Genomic DNA, 19,245 nt, shown 5'->3' with positions numbered 1-19,245 from the left:
AAGAAGTACAGTCTGCTCTGTCCCTTCTTGTAGATGGCTTCACAGTTGCATCTCCACTCTAGTCTGTTGTCCAGGTGAACACCGAGGTATTTATACTCCTCCACCACCTCCACTTCTTCTCCCATGATAGAAATAGTTTTTGACTTATTCCTGTTTCTCTTAAAATCTACAATCATCTCCTTTGTTTTAGTCACGTTCAAAATGAGATGATTGTTTCCACACCATTCCACAAAGCGGTCCACCACCTTCCTGTACTCAGGTTCTTGTCCATCTCTGATCCACCCCACGACTGCAGAATCATCCGAGTATTTCTGCACATGACAGGAGTCTGTCTTGTACTGGAAGTCTGAGGTGTACAGAGTGAAGAGGAATGGTGAGAGTACAGTCCCCTGTGGTGCTACTGTGCTGCTGACTACCTGGTTAGACTCATACCTTTCAGTCTCACAAACTGTGGTCTGTCTTTTGGACTAACTCCAGGTTTGTGCACAGGTTTGTCCTAACTTAATATTCCACACTCATACATTTAGTCCATGTACATTGGTCCAGTTTGATGTTGTATCTATTCATCTTGAAATAAAAACACCTATAAGGAGGATTGGAGTTGCTGTTTGCTGTCTGACCTGACCAGAAGTGGAATCCAGCTACCAGAAGCGTCCATCATCCCACTGCTGCTGCTAAGCTCCTGATCTGCATCACAGCAAGATACTTTACATCTAACACATTAATATATTTCTATGTGCTGGTAGAAGCTAACAGTAAATCAGAACGGGTGGATGCATCTTGTGGTTACATATCTGTTAGTGGTATTGTGATGGTCTACCTATATTTAACACGTTTCTGAGTAATAATTAGTTCTATAAAAACAGCAGTTACATTTTACAAACTGTAAAATACAGAGTTCTGACGTGAGTTTGGCTTTCTGAGAGTTGCATTTGTAAAAACGTTTTTTCATTTTAATAGTTAAGCGTTAACTAAATTACAGGCTTGAACAGTAAATAATTTGTGGTAGTTTAAACGTAACCCTTTGAATACATTTGACAGTTTTCTTAAACATTGTCTGACTTCAGTTCTAAGGTCTTACTACCAGAGTATATTCTGAGCTGACTTACAGATACTGTATTTGAAATATTTATATCATAACTTTACAGCATTTGTTAAATTTTGTAAAAAAAAGAAAATCTAAAAACCAGAGTCTAATTTTGCCAACACTTTCTTTCATCAGAAGGAACTGACACGAGTCTCATTTTAAAACATTGCTCTGGTTTTCAATAAGAGGAGGATATTTTTGTTGTATTGAAATCTTTGAATAACTTCATATCTTGAGTTCTGTCTCATTAAACAGGTTTCCCATTTAACAATCCAGTTTAGGTTGGTACTATAAGTTAATTTGTTGACTGACAAATCCATACATATTGTGTGTTAGTGTATTGGAACATTTAAGATAAACTTTGAGGTTTTGAAACTGCAACAATGCCTAAAAAGAATCAACGTTCTCAGGCTGAGAAGCTCAAAGTGAACAAGCAGAAGGTACCAGCTCTCAGAACAACAACATAGTATTTCCAAAGGTATATGCTGATGCTGTATGGAGAGGACCTAAGATAGATGGCATGTGTGTTGGAAAGTCATCTGATGGTGTTCAGGTAAACGGCAGAGGTCAGAGCAGTTTATGCAGCGCTCCACCACTTTCTGATGGGAACACTGTCACAAAAGCTTTCCAGAATGATGTAGAACAGGTAAAGCAAAGTGTACCCCAGGTGTCTTATGCTGGAATAGTGAAGATAGGATGTGATGAAGCTGGATTGTCACATGAACACACAGTGAATGTAGAATCTCAGCCAACAGTGACGCATGTCTGTGCTTAGCGCAGTCAGGCTTCATTAAAATATGCAAAATACAGGAACAGTCAGTGTGTGGCCAACAGTTTGGTGTTTCTGGCATTTCTTCATGAAAATGAAAATATTATCAGACCACATCTTAATGTACTTCTGGATAAAGGTGATGCTGTGTACAGATAGGGCAGATAAAGGTTTCCTAACAGAGCCCATTTAGCAATTGATAAACTCCCACATGAAGTTATTGCACGCAGGTCAAAGTATCAGGTGGACTTGACTGAGATGCCAATGTGTGGAACTTCTGGAGGTGGACAGAGTTATCCCAGCCTAGAACAAGGCCTGAGCAGTTTGTCATCAGATGTACAATATGGGATACAGATGATGGCAGGGTTATGTATTGCTGTTTTCAGAAGCAGGTCTGGCCAGTAGGGATAATTTGACCCACACGCAAGGAACAAAGGGAATGCCAATGAGAGCCAGTCTGTTGAACTTTGGCACTGCTGTGATGCTGAAATGCACCCATCTGAATGACATAATTCACAGAATAAAAACAATTTACAAAATGTTTGACATACAGTCATCTTGTGTGTATGAATTCCAGCCACTGTCATTTCATAGTGAGAACACAAAACCAGAGATGTTTCATACACAGTTGGCACTTCTACTCTATCAAATGAAGCTGTCACTGAATCAGACACACAACAGCTGGAAATCAGTCTGAGAATATTTGACCAGAAATGTCAACTTGCACAAATACTGTTCAACAAGAAGTTGAATTGACATACCTAACGCATGATACTTATGGACATGAGTCAAACTTTGCTGTTGAAGTCAAGGATCCTGTTGTAAGTGGTTTTTCAGATGATGTAATTCAGGGTGTATCAAATAAGATCAGTTTTATGTCTGCTGTGACACAAGAAAACATGGCATTCTCTACTACCAGTGCAGAGAAAAAAGACTCAAATGAATCTCTGGGAATCTCTTCTAAACTGTCAAAGTACAGTAAAGATAAACGAAGAGAAAGAGGGCACTAAATAAAAATAGCCAAGACAAAGAATTGACAATGAAAAAAAGTAATTTATACAAGGAGAATCCAAGATTTAAACAAGGGCAGAAAGACTACATCAGGAATTTACACAAGGAGAATCCAATATTTAAGGAAAGGCAGAAAGACTACATCAAGAATGCTTACAGTAAGAATCCACAATTTAGAAAGACAGAGATCTTATACCACTGAACGTTATGCAAAAAACTGAGAATTCAGGCTCACATACAAAAAGCTGATGAAAGAACTCATGAGAGACAGATACCATAATAGTAATTCATTCAGGATGATGCATAAAATCAGATGTGCAACCAACATAAAACAAAAATACAGAGAGATCAAATGGTACTCTGAGAGGGAAACAGAAAACAGTGAAACACAAGTTTTACAAAATGAGTCACATGAGATCAGACTTATCAATAAAGCCATTTCAGTTTCCAGATTAAATCTCAAGTCTGGTCCCACTTATGTCTGCACTGTGTTTCATAAGGCCTTGTTTCCCAACCAAATAGTACTCTGTTCAAAGTCAAATTATGTAAAAAAAAAAAACAGATGTGGTTGAACAGTGTTTGACAGGAAAGTATGTTCATCTTTGTGACGAAGGCTGCAGAAATGAACAGTGTACAGATCCTGATGAGAGAAGGAAAGGGTGGATTTGTAACACATGCCACTCTTAGCAGCAGCTAACAAACTTGGCTTGGCAGAAATTCCCAATGAACTGTCATTTCTGAATATACTAAAAAGATACCTGATATTTAAGTGCGTTTGCAAAGATCATTCCTCTTCCAAAATGGAGACAAAGATTGATAAGGCCAAATGTTGTGTGTGTGCCATCAGAGGTCCAAGAAACAGTGAATGCTTTACCCAGACTGAGGAGTGAGTCTCAGGTCATGAGAGTGAAATTGAAACAACGTTTGTCATACAGAGGTCATCAGCTTTTTCAGACAGTAACCTGGTCCAAACTAGTCTGTGCATTACTTAAACTGAAGTAACCAGTAACCAGAGTATAATGAAATAACTATCAGAGATGAAGCTGAGCTGTGGCCCCACACTTCTTGACGATGAGGATGATGATGTTGATTCAAGCATGGATTATGACTGATGACACAGATCTAATGGAAATTGATATGTTTGAGATAAATGCTTTGTGTGAGACAGAAAATTAGCCTGAAAATTATCAGGACAGTGAATGTAAACAACCGTAGATAAATGATGGATAAGAAGATGATCTGTCAAATGGAGGGTTTGCTTTAGAATCATGCCTTCAGCCTCTTGACATATCAGAATTACATTTTCTGTTTCTAAGTTCAGACAAGACAGAAGTTGTCGTCTTTGGACCGGAGTCTTTGAAAAAGAAACTGCTTAGTCAATCACTTAACCTGGATGGCGTTAAATTGACCTCTGGCAATAAAGTAAAAAACAATTTGGTGTTATTTTTGACCAGGACATGTCATTTAAATCCCATATTAAACAGGTCTTCTTTCAACTCTGGAACATTGCCAGAATAAGAAATATCCTGTCCAGGAGTGACACTGAAAAACTAGTCCATGCATTTGTTACTTCAAGGCTACTATCAGGATGTCCACAAAATGCAGTTAAAAGCCTTCAGCTGATTCAAAATGCTGCAGCAAGAGTTCTGATGAAAATTCAGAAGAAATCATATTTTTTGTATTTTAGCTTCCCTTCATTGGCTCCCTGATAAATCCAGAATAGAATTTAAAATTCTCCTTCTCACATATAAAGTCCTTAATGATCTAGCTCCATCATACATCAGATATCTGATTGTTCCATATATTCCTAACAGAACACTTCGTTCTCAGACTGCAGGTTAACTGGTGGTTCCTATAGTCTCTAGAAGTAGAATGGGAGGCAGATCCTTTAGTTATCAGGCTCCTCTCCTGTGGAACCAGCTCCCAGTTTTAGTATGTGAGGCAGACACCCTGTCTACTTTTAAGGCTAGGCTTAAAACTTTCCTTTTTGATAAAGCTTATAGTTAGAGTGGCTTAGATTATCCTGAGCTATCTCTGTAGTTATGCTGCTATAGGCTTAGGCTGCTGGAGGACATAATGACCATTTTCACTCTCTCTGCTATATTCTCATACTACTCTACAATTTTGCATTATTTTGGGTTATTTCAGCTTTTAATTTTATAGTCTCTCTCTTTTCTCTTCCTAGAAGATACACCTGGCATGATTCTGTGTCTACCTGTGCCTTCCTGGAGGGAGGCATTCAAGCTTCTGCTGTCAACAACTTAATGCTTACCTTCTATAGATGATCCACTTAGCTGTCTTTCAGTGTTTAACGCTGTCTCTCTCCTAGACATAGCTACTGACTGAGCTTTTACTGTAACTAATTATATGTGCTCTCTTTCAGACTCTAAACTTGAAAACTGGCTCAGAGTCTATCTGTTTTTTTCTTCCTAGATGAAGCCACTAAAGGAGCTACGACCATTAACATTTTACTTTTCCTTCCCATAGAAAGTACTCCTGGATCAGTGCTTCTGTGTTCTTTTCTGTCACTGCTCTGTTCTCTCAAACCCAAAGTCGGTCGGTTTTCTCCACTTTTCCCTTCCTTTTCACCTACTGTTGTGTTTTTTTAAATTATATTTTCAACAAAAAAGGATTGATATTATCGTTCCCCTGTTCATTCTGATAAAAACGGTCCAAGAATGACGTCGATAGCCCTTATGGTTTCTGAGTTATGGACAGTAGTTCGGGAGCATGCGCTTCCATATTAAAAAGCCAGGCCAGGGGCAGACACTGAGTGTCCTGCTGCGTGAGTGAGAAACGGCATGTGTCAAGTTACACTGACACTCTTTGCTGATTGGCTGATTCATTCCTCACTGTTCTATTTATATCTCTGTGTATCTCCTACTGTATTTGTCTGTATGTGATTCTTTCTTTCTGCCTCTATTCTCTCCCTGTCTCACACTCGGACACACACACACACACACACACACACACACACACACACACACACACACACACACACACATTAATGGATTACTATCTTTTTGAGGACTTTGCAATGACTTCCATTCATTTTCATTTATTTCTATGGCCTAAACCTCACCCTACCCCTAACCCTTTGAACATATTCATCTTTGTGCTAGTTACTTAAACAGCATGTATTGCTGTTCCGACACTTATGGTGCGTTCACACCGAACGCGGATTCTGCAATAGGATCGGCCGATTTACATTTTATCCCTATGCTCGTTTAGGAGCAGAGCGAAGTGAGAGCGATGGACGATTTTAAAAATCTGAACTTTTTTCTAAATTTGCGTCACGTCAACCAATCAGGGACTGATTTGGCTGTGACGTAAGGTGAAGGACCGCAGCGGAGAAGAAGCTGTTTTCAGTGTGCGGCAAGCCTGAGTTGTCTGACTCTACTAACTAGCTGAGATTTATTCACTCACCGAAGATAGATGGACAGGCGTTCAGCAGCGGGGATATAGCGCCAGTAGTTGGTGTCCCGGAGGCCGATTCGTCTCCCAACGCAGGACAGGAAGTCATTTTTTTTACTTGGAAAGGTCGCTATCTGCCTGTCTACATTCAATCTGCTTCAAACTGTGTCAGGTGACTGATGACTAGTGGGTCTAACTTCGTTTGAAGCACAGTGACTTTTCATAAAAGGGCACGACCGTGGTAGTGCGGCGAAGCTGGACGTCATGCCATGGCCATACATTTGGCTTTAATTTCCACATACATCATCTGATCTCCATCAAATTCTACGTGATTGATCCTAGTCCAGTCCCCAACAGAGACCTGATGACATATTTGGTGTGCGTGGCCTAATTCGTCCACAGCGCCCCCTAGAAAATTTTTAAAAATCCGCCCCAAGCCATCCTTTGACTGAGGAATCTGATATTTGGTACACATATGTAACTTCTCAGGACCTACAAAAAAGTCTTTGGAGCGTTGGTCCAAACCCAACAGGAAATCAGCCAGTTTGGATTGAAGTTGCCATTTTGACCCCGGTTTTGCGCTTTCTAGCCCGCATATCTGAGAAAACTCCTCCTACAGCTTTTGACTTAGAGACTTGAAAATCACTCAGTATACTCTTAAGGCACTGGGGATCAAAAGTTATGAAAGAAAAGCTTTTTGATACATGAAAGCGTGTGGGCGTGGCCACGCCTCAAAATATGACTTCTCTCCATAAAAGACGAAATTGATATAGCTCCTACAAGGAAAGTCACAGAGACCTGAAACCTTCTAAGATTGATCTGCCTCTGGCCCTGAACAATATTCGCTGACCAGATGCTGACATCATCGAAGCCCCGCCCCCTGAGAACAGGAAGTGTCATGTTTTCCTTTAGAGAGTCAATTTTTGATGCTCTTCACCTAATCAATGTGAAACTGTCCCAAGTAACAGATAACATGATGGTCTTAGACAGTCGCCAGTACTGACTGCTTTAGCTGGAGGGTGTGGCTATGATGGCGTGGCGAATTCTGATGTCACGCCACGGCAATACGTTTCGCTCTAAATTACACACGCATTGTCCGATTAATGATAAACTCAATATGGTTGATCTTTGTCAACCCCCAAACACTTCTATTGGATTACATTGGAATTTGGATCAACAGAGCCCCCTAGGGCTCTTCAAGGGCTATATCTCCCTCATACACCATCGAATCCACTTGAAATGTAGTATACGTGATCATGAGGTAATGATGGACATGTTGACACAGTCAATTGATGATATCACTTTAGCCCCGCCCTCTAATAAACAAATGAGTGCAGCTTCCATCTGGAAGGTCCGATTTACTCCAAATGTTGAATGCTTCTCGCCAGTGTTGGGATTATGATTATTGATTAATTAATATTTATCAATATCAGAAATCATAATTTGAGGAAATTAATTTCTTAACCAAAAATCCTCATTTATGAATCGAAACCAGAGATGTCTTCTGGTGTTGTAATTGTGGCTCAATGCCTTTGATAGTTACGACCGTTAAATACTCAGTAATAATTGATAACTATTACCAGAGATGTCACTGTTTAATCAATCGTTTCTGCAGAAACGTGTGGAACTTTAACCTTATTTTGACTGACAAATCACTCTTGCACAAAATAAACACAAACAACTTCTCTTTATCTACGTGAATATTTGTTAAATCAACAGCCTGATACAATTCGCTATATGATTCAATAATCTTCACCTAATCAAACATGCAAAGTTCTACACAAAAGGGTAAAATATCTAACTAAACAAAATAAACAAAACAGCAGTGGGTGTGTATGAGATCAAACCAGCAGTTATGGCAGTTATGGCAAAATAAAAGGGGAATATGGTTGAACGAAGCTTTGGGAGCGCAGCACGCCAGAAAGTGTAGCTCAGTGTGATGCAGGCAGTCATAAACCCACCCCCCAGCAAGGTTGTAAACCCAGAGGACAAAGGATAATAAAACTTTTGGCGGCAAGCCAGTAAGCAGTAAAGTTGAAGACAAAGAAAATGGTTGATTTTCACCATAAGGTTATTATTGCAGTCCAGTTTCACAGCGCACCTGCTCTCAGGTGTTCACACGGTGAAACCACAATCTTGCGAGACTCGGTGGCCTCAGAAAACAACAGTAATCACGTTTCAAAAGAACAATGGCCTGCACATGCAATTCAGAACACATTAGACTACAAGTGGCGATTCTACATCGCACTAAATTTCCTCTACCCTGCCCAAGCTATTCCTAAAAAAGAAATAAAAATAAAAGGTGGATTTTACTTGTTGAAGTCTTCCTTCTGGGGCAGCAAGTGATAGAGGGGGGTGGGGGTGTGTGTGTGTGTGTGTGTGTGAAGAGTCCACGCGTCCGCGGATACTCAACCAAGCAGTCCGTTTTCTTCCTTGGTGGCCTCTGTGGCAGAAAGGTAAAAAAAATTATGACAGACCGTCACTAGTCGACTGGTACAAAACAAGGAGGGAAAGTTGCGCCTTCTTGAACTTTGTGGTTTTTTGGTTACGTGTTAAACTCACGTCTTTGATCGGCAAAGTGTCAGTCAGTCATTTTCTACCGCTTATTCCATAGTGGGTCGCAGGGGAGCTGGTGCCTATCTCCAGCAGTGTATGGGCGAGAGGCAGGGTACACCCTGGACAGGTTGCCAGTCCATCACAGGGCAACACACAAACCACCATGCACACACCTAAGGGCAATTTAGAGTTACCAATTAACCTAACAGGCATGTCTTTGGACTGTGGGAGGAAGCTGGAGTACCTGGTGAGAACCCATGCATGCACAGGGAGAACATGCAAACTCCATGCAGAAAGACCCCAGGCCAGGAATTGAACCCAGGACCTTCTTGCTGCAAGGCAACAGTGCTACCAACTGCGCCACCATGCAGCCATGATCAGCAAAGTGAAATTTCAATATTCAGCAAACAAGCGGTCCAACACCAGACCAGAAGCCAGCATGACCAAAGATCATTTGACATGCCGCTCACAGTCCCCTTTAGTGGCGACATTTGTAATTGACTGTGGCTCAGTAGGAAGAGTAGTTGTCTTGCAATCAGAAGGTTGTGGGTTCAATTCCAGCTTCCTCCTGCCATATGTCAATGTGCCCCTGGGCAAGGCACTTAACCTCAAGTTGCCTACTGATTGGTGTATGAATGTATGAGCGTTAGTGAGTGCAATTGGGTGAATGTGGCTCAAGTGTAAAGCGCTTTGAGTGGTCTGCATGACTGGAAAAGCACTATATAAGTTCAATCCAATTACCATTTGCTGAGCTGCAAGGGTCTTCAATGCTGCTTTAATTGGGGCCTGCCAAAGCAATGCATAGGAGAGCAGTGAATTGCAAAGCAATGCACTGCCTCCCATGCAATGCATGGCAGGCACCTATTATTATTCACCTCTAAACTGGACTCTTTATTTATTTTTCTTCCGTCACCGTTAATGCTGCCCGAACCGTAGCGCGCACCCCCACAATATACAGGGGTTGGACAATGAAACTGAAACACCTGTCATTTTAGTGTGGGAGGTTTCATGAATAAATTGGACCAGCCTGGTAGCCAGTCTTCATTGATTGGACATTGCACCAGTAAGAGCAGAGTGTGAAGGTTCAATTAGCAGAGTAAGAGCACAGTTTTGCTCAAAATATTGAAATGCACACAACATTATGGGTGACATACCAGAGTTCAAAAGAGGACAAATTGTTGGTGCACGTCTTGCTGGTGCATCTGTGACCAAGACAGCAAGTCTTTGTGATGTATCAAGAGCCACGGTATCCAGGGTAATGTCAGCATACCACCAAGAAGGATGAACCACATTCAACAGGATTAACTGTGGACGCAAGAGGAAGCTGTCTGAAAGGGATGTTCGAGTGCTAACCTGGATTGTATCCAAAAAATATAAAACCACGGCTGCCCAAATCACGGCAGAATTAAAGGTGCACCTCAACTCTCCTGTTTCCACCAGAACTGTCCGTCGGGACCTCCACAGGGTCAATATACACGGCCAGGCTGCTATAGCCAAACCTTTGGTCGCTCATGCCAAAGCCAAACGTCGGTTTCAATGGTGCAAGGAGCGCAAATCTTGGGCTGTGGACAATGTGAAACATGTACTGTTCTCTGATGAGTCCACCTTTACTGTTTTCCCCACATCCAAGAGAGTTACGGTGTGGAGAAGCCCCAAAGAAGCGTACTACCCAGACTGTTGCATGCCCAGACTGAAGCATGGGGGTGGATCAGTGATGGTTTGGGCAGCCATATCATGGCATTCCCTTGGCCCAATACTTGTGCTAGATGGGCACGTCACTGCCAAGGACTACCGAACCATTCTTGAGGACCATGTGTATCCAATGGTTCAAACATTGTATCCTGAAAGCGGTGCTGTGTATCAGGATGACAATGCACCAATACACACAGCAAGACTGGTGAAAGATTGGTTTGATGAACATGAAAGTGAAGTTGAACATCTCCCATGGCCTGCACAGTCACCAGATCTAAATATTATTGAGCCACTTTGGGGTGTTTTGGAGGAGCGAGTCAGGAAACGTTTTCCTCCACCAGTATCACGTAGTGACCTGGCAACTATCCTGCAAGAAGAATGGCCTAAAATCTCTCTGACCACTGTGGAGGATTTGTATATGTCATTCCCAAGACAAATTTATGCTGTATTGGCTGCAAAAGGAGGCCCTACACCATACTAATAAATTATTGTGGTCTAAAACCAAGTGTTTCAGTTTCATTGTCCAACCCCTGTATATATCAAAACGTCCGGCTCGGTCCCGGGAGGTGTGTTATTACTTATATTGGCGTTTCGAGTTACCATGGCGACGTAATTAACGAAAAACCACCCCCCCCAAAATCCCATAGAAATGAATGGAATCAGGGGAGGAAGGAATCCTCAAAATTCACTGTTTTTGAGGCTCTACTGTATGGCCATACTTTCACCTAGAAACAAAGTTGGACTTTCAGTTTGTAGAGAAATCCGCCGACTTTTCAAAAGTTAAAACGGTTTGTTGATAACTGCTACGGTTTCTCTAAAATTAGACTCCAAGCAACACAAAGTTTGCGAGAAAATCACACTCTTAACAGTGGAGATGGCAGTTACTAGAGTGTAGAAAGAGGGGATTTGTTCAGGAAAAATGAGTTTTAACTGGCACTCACGGCCACAAATTTCGCTCTACAGTCACCATTGTCGGTCAGTTTGTAGGGCCGGGCCTCTGCTTTCACACAATAACTTCAAAATTGTTCTAGGTCTCATAGTTTTCTGTCAAAACCCCCTCGATCGCCAAGAGTCAGTAGATTTCTGTAGGCCTTCTCCCGTGTATTTTCAATTAGAGTTTGACCAGTAATCCATGAGTGACACCATTTCTTTCCATCCTCCTATTTTATACTGTGAATGACATATAGGTATGAAAATCTCCATGATTGGGGACGAGGGATAGCTGTCACCCACACTTTAAAAAAATTTCAAATACCATGTACGGTTTCCTAGATATTAGACTTTGTTCGGGAGCATGTTCAGGTATTTTGGTCTTTTTCTACATTTTCCCTCTCTTTTCACCTTGTGTTGTGCCTTTAGTATTATATTTTCAAACAACATTTGTTAATATTCTCGATCCCCTGTCCGTTCTGATAAAAACGGTCCAAGAATGATATCAATCGCCCCTACGGTTTCCGAGTTATGGCCAGTTGTTCGGGAGCATGCACCTCCATGTTATAAAGCCAGGCCAGGGGAAGACACAGAGTGAGGTGCTACGTGAGTGAGAAACAGCAGGTGTCAAGTTACACTGACGCTCTTTGCTGATTGGCTGATTCATTCCTCACTGTTCTATTTATAGCTCTGTGTATCTCCTACTATATATGTCTGAATGTGATTCTGTCTTTCTTTCTGCCTCTCTGTGTCTCACACTCGGACACACACCCACCCACACACACACACCCACACACAGACACACACCCACACACGCATGCATGGATTACTATCTTTCTGAGGACTTTGCATTGACTTTCATTGATTTTCATTCATTTCTATGGCTTAAACCTGACCCGACCCCTAACCCTTTGACCATCTTCATAGGAGGCAACTACATGTTCTGTGGGAACTTAAACAGCATGTACTGCTGTTCCAACAACCAGACAACAGTGATTAACCCTAAAGGGCAATTTCTTTCATCAACCCTCCATGCTTACTAATGATTATTTAAAGCTTATAATAACATACACAATGGTTTTAGAATAGCAAGCATGTTCTATATAACTAATACAAATAACCCAGACCTGAAAGGACAACCATGCTTAATTTTCAAAATAAGATAAAACATGCTCTACAAAATAAAAGCCTTTAAACAATAGATGATTGCAGGAGTGGGCTTCACACTACTGTTGGAGCTCCCCCAGTGATGGGAATGGCACTATGCTGGTCCTTTGAAACAGGCTTACTGAAACTTCCAAAATAAAAGCCCACACCTTCCATAGTTACTATGGATTTTGTGAGCTGACAAGTGCATAGAAAATTATTTTTAAATAACAAGAGGGTTCTATTTAACTAATGGAACTAACCCAGACCTGAAGGGACAACCATGCTGGACTTTCAAAATAAGACAAAACATGCTCTACAAAATAAAAGCCTTTGCATTTTAAACAATAGATCATTTCAGGACTGGGCTTCACACTAATGTTGGAGCTCACCCAGTGTTGACCTCTTAAAATAAGGCTTACTGAAAATTTCAAAATAAAAGCCTCAGTCTTCCAGAGTTACTAGTACTTTTTTAAACTGACAATAGCGTAGACAATGATTTTAAAATAGCAAGCAGGTTCTATATAACTAATCGAACTAACCCAGACCTGAAAGGACAACCATGCAGGACATTCAAAATAACTTCTAGACATACTTTAAAAAATAAAAGTATTTGTATTTCATACAGCGATAATTGCAGCATTGGTCTTAACAGTACTGCTGGGACTCAGTGATGGAAATTGGTCTACTTTATCCTTTCAAAAGATAAGCCTCAACATTCCTTAGTTGGGACTTGCCATAGCAGTAGAGGGATAGGAGTGAATGGGCTTGCTTCACTGCTCCCAGTGATATTGCAAAGAGTCACCTATTATTATCCACATCTAAACTGGATATATTTATAGGGCTTACCATGGCAATGCAAGGAGGCATAAGCTTAACTCGGCCACAGTTTGGCTCTGGTCCGAGAAGCACGCACCAAGAGGCAGGCCCCATCTAAATTTCTTCCGAAATGCACTGCCTCCCATGCAATGCATGGCAGGCACCTATTATTATTCACCTGGTCAAAACCTATCCACTTTAATGCGGCCCGGACCGCAGCATGCACCCCCACAATATATACATCAAAACGTCCGGCTCGGTACCGGGAGGTGTGCTATTACTTTATTTGGCGTTTCAAGTTACCATGGCGACGTAATTTACGAAAAACCACCCCCCCCAAAATCCCCATAGGAATGAATGGAGTCAGGGGCGGAGGAATCCTCACAATTCACTGTTTTTGAGGCTCTGCTGTATCGCCATACTTTCACCTAGAAACACAGTTTGACTTTCAATTTGTTGAAAAATCCTCAGGCTCTTCAGAAGTGAAAATGGTTTGTTGATAACTGCTACGGTTTCTCTAAAATTAGACTCCAAGCGACACAAAGTTTGCGAGAAATCACACTCTTAACAGTGGAGATGGCAGTTACTAGAGTATAGAAAGAGGGAATTTTTTAAGGAAAAATTATTTTTAACTGGCACTCACGGCCACAGATTGCACTCTAAAGTCACAATTTTCGGTCAGTTTGTAGGGCCGGGCCTCTGCTTTCACACAATAACTTCAAATTTGTTCTAAGTCTCATAGTTTTCTGTCAAAACCCCCTCGATCGCCAAGAGTCAGTAGATTTCTGTAGGCCTTCTCCAATGTATTTTCAATGAGAGTTTGACCAGTAATCTATGAGTGACACCATTTCTTTCCATCCTCTTATTTTATACTGTGAATGACATAGAGCTATGAAAATCTCCATGATTGGGGACGAGGGATAGCTGTCGCCCACAGTTGAAAAACATTTCAAATACTATGTACGGTTTCCGAGATATTAGACTTTGTTCGGGAGCATGTTCAGGCATTTTTGTCTTTTTCTCCATTTTCCCTCTCTTTTCACCTAGTGTTGTGCCTTTATTATTATATTTTCACAAATAAAGGATGAATATTAATGTTCCCCTGTCCGTTCTGATAAAAACGGTCCAAGAATGATATCAATCGCCCTACGGTTTCCGAGTTATGGCCAGTCGTTCGGGAGCATGCGCCTCCATGTTATAAAGCCAGGCCAGGGGCAGACACAGAGTGAGGTGCTACGTGAGTGAGAAACAGCAGGTGTCAAGTTACACTGACGCTCTTTGCTGATTGGCTGATTCATTCCTCACTGTTCTATTTATAGCTCTGTGTATCTCCTACTGTATATGTCTGGATGTGATTCTGTCTTTCTTTCTGCCTCTCTGTGTCTCACACTCGGACACACACCCACCCACACACACACACCCACACACAGACACACACCCACACACGCATGCATGGATTACTATCTTTCTGAGGACTTTGCATTGACTTTCATTGATTTTCATTCATTTCTATGGCTTAAACCTGACCCGACCCCTAACCCTTTGACCATCTTCATAGGAGGCAACTACATGGCGGCCATGTTCTGTGGGAACTTAAACAGCATGTACTGCTGTTCCAACAACCAGACAACAGTGATTAACCCTAAAGGGCAATTTCTTTCATCAACCCTCCATGCTTACTAATGATTATTTAAAGCTTATAATAACATGCACAATGGTTTTAGAATAGCAAGCATGTTCTATATAACTAATACAAATAACCCAGACCTGAAAGGACAACCATGCTTAATTTTCAAAATAAGACAAAACATGCTATACAAAATAAAAGCCTTTAAACAATAGATGATTGCAGGAGTGGGCTTCACACTACTGTTGGAGCTCCCCCAGTGATGGGAATGGGACTATGCTGGTCCTTTAAACAGGCTTACTGAAACTTTCAAAATAAAAGCTTCAACCTTCCATACTTACTAATGACTTTTTAAGCTTATAATAGCATTCATAATGGTTTTTAAATAGCAAGCAGGATCTATATAACTAATGGAACTAACCCATACCTGAAGGGACAACCATGCTGGACTTTCAATATAAGACAAAACATGCTCTACAAAATAAAAGCCTTTACATTTTCAACTATAGATCATTACAGAACTGGGCATTACACTACTGTTGGAGTTCACCCAGTGTTGGAAATGGGACTATGCTGCTCCTTTGAAATATGGGTTACTGAAACTTTCAAAATAAAATCCTCAACCCCCCATAGTTACTATGAATTTTGAGAGCTGAAAAGAGCATAGAAAATGATTTTTAAATAGCAAACAGGTTCTATATAACTAATGGAACTAACCCATACCTGAAGGAACAACCATGCTGGACTTTCAAAATAACACAAAACATGCTCTACAAAATAAAAGCCTTTGCATTTTGAACAATAGATCATTTCAGGACTGGGCTTCACACTAATGTTGGAGCTCACCCAGTGTTGGCCTTTTAAAATAAGGCTTATTGAAAATTTCAAAATAAAAGCCTCAGTCTTCCAGAGTTACTAGTAATATTTTAAGCTAATAATAGCATAGAAAATAGCATAGACAATGAATTTTAATAAAAATAGCAAGCTCCGGTCCGAGAAGCACGCACCGAGGCAGGTTCCGTCTAAATTTCTTCCGAAATTTTCTAGTTGAAATTATTATTTGTTGCCGAATTTAAGCTGTTAAAGAAAGCATATAAAATTCTAGTTAAATCATGGACATTCAATTATTTGAGTCACCGTATTTTTTGGTTTTTCATTGGTGGTAAAAAGTCTTGTTGCCTGGTTCTAAGAAATTTTAGGAAGTTTTTATAGGTTGCCTTAGCCAAGTTTGTTAAAACAGCGCCCTTGGGGCTCATGCCAAGTCACTAAAATTAACCTAGCCTATATACCAAGAGCCAGTTGTAATATTAGGGAATAAGCAGCCCTTAACAGAAGTGACTGTTGAAGTGGGAATGACTGCTGTAGGCTACTCAGTTGTCCAGACCTCCAGTTGAAGAAGGGCGAGACTTTTGTATGAAGGCTGTCAGAGGCTATGCGAGTCATTTTCCGACACCAGCTTAAACAGAACTTTCAGTAGACCTGCTTAGTAAGATCTTTCAGGTTTAGGGAAGTCCGGACCTGTTGGATGGAGAGCTGGATTGAGCAATCCCCTTAGACATAGGGAAGTGGGAGGGAGGGGTTAGCTCATCGGACAACGAAACAATATATTGTTTTTATGAATCAAAGTGTGTAATTTTCACACAGAGGCTTCATTTTGTAAAGAAATACGTGATTTTCAGCTAGACTTGGCAAATCTATCCATTGAACTTCGTTTCACATGGTTTTTCTGAACACTGCAGCTGCATTTTGGTCCAAAGGAAATAAGTTAATATTTTGACAATTTGTTAATGCAATTTATCAGGAGAGATAGTGTGTTTTACCCACGGTTACTGTGTGTTGTTTTGCGTGTGAATGTGTGTGCACATGGTTAAGATTAGGGTGTGCTTTGCTTTTTCAAGTTTTCATATATAGCTCTTGTCTCTGAACAGTCTGAGGTAATGAACTGTCCCTGGAAATAAAAACAATACCACAGCCTTGTGGCTTCCTGATGCTTGTGTCATGGTGAAGATAAATGTGACAGTCTGTCTGATCTGCTGGTTGTGAAAATATGAATCTTAGTTGTGTGTGTGTGTGTGTGCGCCCATGTGTGTGTAGTTGAGATGTCTATGAAAGTCAGATAGAAACTTTCCTACAGAAAATGGTTCAAAAAGCACCAGAGGTATCCTAAATCATATTATACGTTATTGTTACTGCTTGGTCCTGGCTGTAATTCAGTCTGGAGAGAACATCCTGTCAGCATTAAACTGTGAAAGTTCATTATTGGATATATGGACCAATAAACGGCAAGGGTTTTGGTAGGGCATACAGGTAAAAGAGAAAAATGAACCCAATAAATCAAAATAATTTTCCCCCACAACTTCTGCTTGAACAGATGTGCAGTGCAGTGTCTTTAGGGTAGTAACTCCTATTGAATTGTAATGTTTCGGATATCTCTCATTGCAACATGCAATAAGGTAGCAATCACTGCTCTCATCCAAAAGAGAGTGCTTTTCTTTGCTTATGTTAAGAACCACAAAAGAAACTGAAGAGCTGAAGACTATTTACAATAAACAGCAATGCAAGAATGTCTAGCATTGATAGCACACAAGATTTTGGATACACTTGCTTTTTCTTGATTAGCAACATGCAAAAATCTGACTTTTCTGGTGATAACGACGATAATGAAAGTTCAATGGTGAATACATGGCAAGTCATTGTAATATAAAATCTTGCAATTCTTATGATGCATGTCGCACAATAGATTATCTATATTACAATTAATCTAAAATCATATATTTTATTACAAAATATAACCACGGTCTTATTCAATGCGTCTTCTATAACATCCGTGAGAAATTTGGAATGCTGTATACATTGTTTATAAAGTATTAAAATCCAGATTACCAAATCTCTAGCAACTTCTACACCGGTCACTTCTAAACATACTCTAAGATCTCAAATCTGATTGCTTGATTAATTGCTATTGCAGTATGAGGTCTAACTGTGAGATTATTGTACTGCAAGATATTTGACTATTTCATCTTGTAATTAATAACAATGTCAAACAGGCCTGCAGCATCCAAAGGTCAACATTGTAGCAGCTGAGTTCTGAAGTACCTATAATGAAACTAAAGTTCTTCTAGAAAGACCAAAATGCCGAACATTACAATAATCAATTCTAAAAGTCTTAAAAGTGTGCATAAGACTGGTAGAGCAATGGTGACACTCTGGCACTGTTCTTCTGATGATAACATTACCATTATTTGATGTTGGGCTGTGAGTTTTTCTCTCTAATTTCCATTGTGAAAATGTAAGTTTTGTCCTGACTGAGCTGAAGGAAATCCTCTCCCATTTCTGACTTTATTTCTAAAGTACATTAAAAAGTGCACCGTTGGGTCTGGGGTCATCAGAAGACACAGACATTGGAATTGTATGTTATCAGCGTAGCTATGGAAGTTGATGCCATGTCTCGAATGCCATGACTTGAATCATTTCAGGACAGTTCTAGAAAACCTAATCTGTCTGAGCCTGTGTAAAAGGATGATGTGGTCAGCAGTGTCAAATCTGCACTAAGTTTCAGTAATACCAGTACTGAAGCTTGTCCTGATCCATGTCATATATTAGGGGGCTTAAAATCTTTAGTAGTGGAATATTTGTGCTATGATTTTTTTTTTCAATCTAAAGCCAGGTTTGTATTTTTCTAGATTGCATTGAGTGTTTAGTTGATTAGGAACAAGAATGTTTGGGTTTTGTTTTTCCTACGGGTTTATTTTCAGCATCTCTGTTATGTTCTCCAGGTGGTACCTTTTTAGTTCATGGTGCATTTTTATTTTTGTTATATCTGTAAGACATTTCCTTTGGTTAGATTATGTCCTTGTATTTCTGTTTAGTTCTGGTCATGTTTTGGTTCCCACTCTCAGCTTCATTCAGTCCACCTGCATCATGAAGATCAGTCTCCCTGTCTCACCTGTGTGTGGAATTACATATACTATTTAGTTCTCTTTCGGGGGTCTTTCTGCATGGAGTTTGCATGTTTTCCCCGTGCATGCGTGGGTCTCCCCCGGGGTATTCCGGGTTCCTACCACAGTCCAAAGACCTGCCTGTTAAGTTAATTGGTCTCTCTAAATTGCTATTAGGTGTGTGAATGTGAATGAGTGTGTGTGTAGTTGTTTGTGTGTTGCCCTGCGATGGACTGGCTGCCTGTTCAGGGTGTAC

Source organism: Girardinichthys multiradiatus, chromosome 21 (assembly GCF_021462225.1).
Source record: "Girardinichthys multiradiatus isolate DD_20200921_A chromosome 21, DD_fGirMul_XY1, whole genome shotgun sequence".
NCBI classification, from domain to species: Eukaryota; Metazoa; Chordata; class Actinopteri; order Cyprinodontiformes; family Goodeidae; genus Girardinichthys; species Girardinichthys multiradiatus.
This window is presented reverse-complemented; position numbering follows the sequence as displayed.